This window comes from Elephantulus edwardii, unplaced genomic scaffold (assembly GCF_000299155.1).
Source record: "Elephantulus edwardii isolate Elephantulus edwardi_28Jun2011 unplaced genomic scaffold, EleEdw1.0 scaffold00009, whole genome shotgun sequence".
NCBI lineage: Eukaryota > Metazoa > Chordata > Mammalia > Macroscelidea > Macroscelididae > Elephantulus > Elephantulus edwardii.
In genome coordinates, this window is record NW_006399759.1 from 5,547,650 (window position 1) to 5,553,534 (window position 5,885).

The 5,885-nt window shown below is 44.1% G+C and overlaps 1 pseudogene; it reads left to right on the top strand.

Moving 5' to 3' along the window:
• LOC102858395 overlaps nucleotides 1–2,380 on the top strand; it is an 8,430-nt pseudogene extending 6,050 nt beyond the window's left edge.
• Nucleotides 2,381–5,885: the final 3,505 nt, after the last annotated feature.

Consider the following 5,885-nt stretch of genomic DNA (forward strand, 5'->3'; position numbering starts at 1 on the left):
AATATGTTTATTTCTTTCCTAGGCCATGCTCTCAAGGACTTTCAGGATATATGGAATTAACTACAAGGACAAATACTCCAGAGAAATCTGGAGAATTAGCTCCACAACCAAGAATTACATTTGAGGAACATACAGTATTGACTCAGGAACAAGAGCTTCAGACTAAGGGTCCTATAGTGATGCAAACATGGCCTTCTCCAGCCATGGAACCTAAGGAGTCAACATCAGGACAAGAGTCACAAGTGGGGACTTATTTCTCTCAATTCCTACCCTGCTTCTCAGTCCCACTCACCTCAAGCCCAGTCAAAACTACTCTTGACTTAGGAGCCTATAAAGATCCTAAAACATCCTCTATAGGCCCTACTTTGGTACAGTCTTCAGCCCTTCCCTTGAACTTTCTAAACCAGTCCTCTGATCAGAGGGCAGTTACTATAAGAACCCCAAGCTCTCAGACCCCACACTCTCAGACCCCATGGGAGGATCTCCTATCTAAGGAGAAAAGGAAGAAACACAGAGTGGAGCTAGACAACTCACTCCAGGGGAAATACAGTCATCGGAGCCAGTGCCCAAGTTCACCACGCAGCTGGACATCACCGTCTAGGATTTCCCAGGTAGGATCTGGTGCTACAAGAGGGCCAAGTGGGTCCATCCTCGGCAGACAACAAAATGTCTGGGAGAGTCGTGCCTGGAAACAGCGACTCCCTAGAAAATATCTCTCCAGTATGGTGACGCTGGGGGATGTGTTAGGAGCCGCTATGCAAAAGAAACTTTGTTCTCAAAGAACTCCAGCAGAAAGAGCCACAGCCACTACCCGCCAATCTGCTCAGACAGTTTTTGGGGTTCCAGCAGAACTGGTAAAATGTCCCCAGAACCTACTAGAAAATAATCATGGCACTAGTTGTCAGTCTTCGGTGGTCAAAAATTACATTCAGAGACATACTTCCTGCCGTGGTCATGAGCAAAGCATGGCCCTGAGGATGTGGACACGGGGCTCTGCCTCTTCCATAATACAACAGTACTCTAGGACTAGAGTAAGAAGAAAGAAAACAAACGCGAAGGTCAGGGAGACATGGCAGGAAGTCATTCCACACCTGTCTGCCTCACATACAGGGGCCCAGATTCCTGCCTCAGTAACGTCAGAGCCTTCCTTCGCAACACTTTTTACTAGGAAAGATTCTGTTCCACTGGATCAGAGTGAAATCTCACAGGGGGATTCACAGACAAGCGTTTCTGAGCCACAAGCCAAGACTGGCTTCTCAAAAGACTACCAGCTCCTCCAAGATCTACACTTCAAAATAGCAAGGAAACTCTAAGAGAGTCAACTACCCCCTAATGTGCCTCCACCTGTAGGGTCAGGACTGGTACTAAAATACCCTTTCTGCCTACAGTGTGGCCGGTGTTCAGCAATTAAGTGCTGTCATAAATTAAAGACCACATTTGGGCCTTACCTTCTGATCTATCCACAGCTCCACCTCGTAAGCACTCCTGATGGCCATGCTGAGGTTGACGTGCAGCTCGGCTTTTGGTTGAAACGTGGAGAAAAATCCCAAATTACAAAGTATGGGAGAGGTAGACCCATCACATCAAGGAGCCCAAAATCACCATCCCGAAGGAAAGCTACTACTATCTGTTCTGGAGCTCCCAAGAGCCCTACTCTCTCAACACATTTCTGGTCTGGCTCTTCCCAGTCTCCCACCCTTGTACAAGCCAACTTCAGGCAAAGGAAACCTGGCAGCCCTGACCCAAGAGTAATGGCAGAAATGTCTGGGAGCAAGAAAAGGACTCCAGCTCACCTACAGTGTGCTTCTGAAAGCAGTCTAGATAAAAAATGTGCTGTAGTGAAACCTCAGAGGACTCCTGATATAATAGAGCCAAGAGAGACAATCACTAGGGAGGATATAACACAATCGAGTTCCTCTTCAGAGTTAACAACTCAGTCAAGAAGGAAAAAGGCTAGAGCAGCCCAGAGTGCTTCTTTCAAAAGGAAACCCAAGAGATCCTCCCAAATGACATTTATGCAGCTGCTTCTCCAAGGTCTAAAGAAAGCATTTCAAAAAGCGCATAGAATTATGGCTTCTACTGTGCACAAGGCTGGGGACAAGGCAAAGCCAGACAAGCTGAAGTGGAGCTCTAAAAGCCACCATGCCTCTGAAAGGAGAAGCAGAAGTGTCTCAGAGGTGAGGGATCTCAGGAGATCTTCAGAGGGCAGAGGCCACAGGTGTTCCTCTGAAGGGAGGGGCCGCAGGAGATCTTCAGAGGGGAGGGGCCGCAGGAGATCCTTGAGCAGCAGGAGATGCTCGGAGGGGAGGGGCCACAGGAGATCCCTGGAGAGACAAAGTTGCAGAAGATTCTTGGAGAGCTTTTCCAGAAGTCCCTCTAACAGCAGCTATGCTAGGCTCTCTGAGAGAAACTGCTCTCCTTGTCATTCTGAGAGAACCCACAGCAGTCCCTCTCCCCCTGCAAGAGCTGTTAGGGTCACACCTGGCAAAGCCAGACAGAAATAAAGACAGCCTAAGCAGCGAATGTTAAAGGCAAGGCTCAAACATCATCTGTTCAAAGTTTGGGGAACATAGCAGGCAGGACTAAGCAGCAGTTGTTAACAAAGCAAGAAGTGGAACCATCACAGCTGCTGGTGTGACGAATCAAAGAGGACCTCAATCAACAAAGCCTGGAGCAACCAATGGAATCTCAGCAGAGTGACCAGTCTCATAAGACTTCCCTAAGACCTACAAGTTCTCCAGCCTTCACGCTTCTATAAGAAAACCTGAGGACTTGAGAGAGTCTTTACCATTCACCATACAATGGAGAGCTTGTTCTTTTTCCTGTCTTTCTGCATGAACTGCTGTTCTCCCCCAGAGTGTCTTTCTCTCTTTTTTGCCTTTAACTATCTTTTTGCCAGAATTGTGTGCTCAATCTTCGCTAAAAGTGAAGCCTGCTAACCTCTTAGCACCCTCACAGCTTGCTCTTTGCTTTAATAAACTTTTCCTTGCTGGCTTGTAGTTGAACTAGCTTATTTATTCCATTTTGGTCACTCTATCCCCTTCCTCACTGGGGCCTGCCTACCTAGTGCACCCTGTGGCCAGTGAACAGATTCCTGGCCCTGGTGGTATATTCCATGGCGAGGTGTACTGCTAACCCAGAGGCTGTAAGTCTGCAGGAACTGGTCACAGGGACAAGGAACCTTTTTAGGATAATGATCTTATATTGCTCTTTTGTGGGCTGCCTTCAGTCTACCAGTTCCTCCAGTTTATGAAGTATTTCACAAATACTTTGTATCCTTTTTTAGAGTGGCATAATACTTAATAATATTTAATATGTGAACATTATACTTCTTTATCCATTTGTCTGTTGCTAGACACTGGATTGTCTCTATCTCTTTGCTATTCTAAATAATGCAGTAATAAGCATCAGTATACACATATCTACTTGTGTTACAGCTCTAATTTCTTTAAAAAGATACATTTCATAATGAGATATCCAGAGCAAGTTGCATAACTGTTGCCAATTTCTGAGCAATTGCCATACTGCTTTCCATAATGGTTGTACCATTTTGCAGTACCACTGTATGAGACTTCCAATCTTTCCACACCTTCACCAGCATTTGCTGTTCGCTGTCCTGTTGAACTTTGCTTTTTTAGCAGACGATGTTTCGTGATATCAGTTTCTGTGTTTTTAGTGATGTGGTTGAAAAGATTTAAACATTCCTTTAAATGGATCTCAAGTTGTGGGAATTCTCACCTGGTTGGTTCAGATTACAAATATCTTTATAAAAGAAAACACTGAGAAACAGCAGAACTTGTAAGACAAAAACCTAATAATGAAGGGAGGATTGCTGTTTGAAACTGTAGGAGGACATCATTTGACACTTGTGAATCAAGGATTCAGAATTCAACAATTGTAACAGATTTTGAAAGGAGGAAGACACCATCTAGGCAGTCATTGTAGAAGGTACAGAGATTTAAGAGACCATTAACAAAGACTGAAAGCTTATCTTTCAAAAATACATAGCAATGCTAATTCAAGCTTTGTAGCTATGACTTCTTGTAGTTGTTATTATGTGCCATCAAGTCACCTGCAACCCATAACGAACCTATGTACAGCAGCTCTGAACCCTGCCCTGAGCCAGTCCTGCTAATTCTGACACACCAAACACCATTGCCCCAATCACTATATCAAGTAATACAAGATGCAAGCATTGCTAATCAGAAATAGCACTTTCATACTGTGGTCACCTAGTGGTTATGGAGTTGAGCTGTCTCCATTTGAAAGGCAGGCAGTTCAAATCTACCAGCAGCCCCACAGGAGAAAGATAAGCATCCTCCCATGTGATTTACAGCCTCTCAAAACCTGCTGGTAGGTCACCTGTGGGTCAGTGAGTAGGAGGAGAAGCTTGTTTAAGGATAAGTATTTGTGTTGTAAAATCTCCAAGTTTGTGAGGTTCTTAAAATTCAAAAAGAAGCTGGCCAACTACACAAAGATTCTTTGCATGAATGAATGTTATATCATCATCATTTCTTAGCTTTTGACAGGTCCTGCTACTGCCAGTACTTGTATTATTAGAAATGAAAGGGAATTCATACTGTCGACAAAATATAGTTAGTTGTAGTCCCACCACTTCTCTGTGTTATTTGTCATACCATGGTGACCTCCATGTTGGTGGCTATGCCACCAATACTTCAATTACCACAAGGAGGATAGGTTTCAGCAAAGATTCCACACTAAGTCAAGCTTAGACCTAACATTCCATTTCTGAAGTAATGGGCCCTCAGAAACCCTATTCATGGTAGTGAAATATCATCCTATAAAATCCTTCAGGATTAACGGTATTCAAAACATAGCTGTGGAAGAACTCCCAGTTCAAGTTGAATGCGTGTGGAAGGATCCAGATGAAGCTTGAGAGTATTAAAGTCCATGAAAGCCAAAATTTGACCTTGAGTTTATCCCATGTGAATATAAAAACCATGCCAAGAATAGATTTGTAGTATAGGACACTACTGACTGAAGATCAGACCAAAAGTGAGAGAAAACAAGGTCATTTTCATAGTTAAAAAGGCCATTTCTATATCTATCTTGAAATATTATGTTGTGAGTGACAGGATAAAATCAATACACATACAAGAAAGTCTTGTTAATACCATTATCATTCATATGTATGGGGGGGGGGAAACAGCCAAAGAGGAGGAAATAGATGATTTCTACCAATTTTTGCAGTCAGAAGTCGATCAAATAGGCAACCAAGGTGATTGTTGTTGTTGTTGTTGTTGTTGTTATGTGCCGTCAAGTCACTTGCGACTCATAATGACCCTATGTACAACAGCCCTAAACTCTGCTCTGTCCTGTGCCAATCACACTGTTTCTGACACTCCCATCCCGATTATCCCAGTCACTGACTCAATTCACCTCATAGAGGGCCTTCCCCCCCTGCGCTGTCCCTCCACCCTCCCAAGCATGATGTCCCTCTCCAAGGACCGGTCTCTCCTTACAACATGTCCAAAGTATGTTACACGGAGCCTCAGAATCCTTGCCTCCAAGGAGCCACCTGTTTTAATTCATAAGATCTGTTTGTTTTCCTAGCAGTCCATGGTATATTCGATACTCTTCTCCAGTACCACAGCTCAAAGGCATTAATTCTCCTTCTGTCCTCCTTAGTCATTGTCCAACTCTCTGAAGCATAACAAGTGATTGCAAAGACCATGGCCTGTATCAGACACACATTAGTCTCCAGAGAGACATGGCTCTTCAGTACTTTGGAGAGGTCCCTAACAGCAGACTTTCCCATGGCAATATGCCTTTAAATTTCCTGGCTACTGGTGCCAAGAGTGTTGACTGTGGAGCCAAGCAAAGTAAAGCTGTGAACAATCTCAATCTCTTCACCATCCATCCTG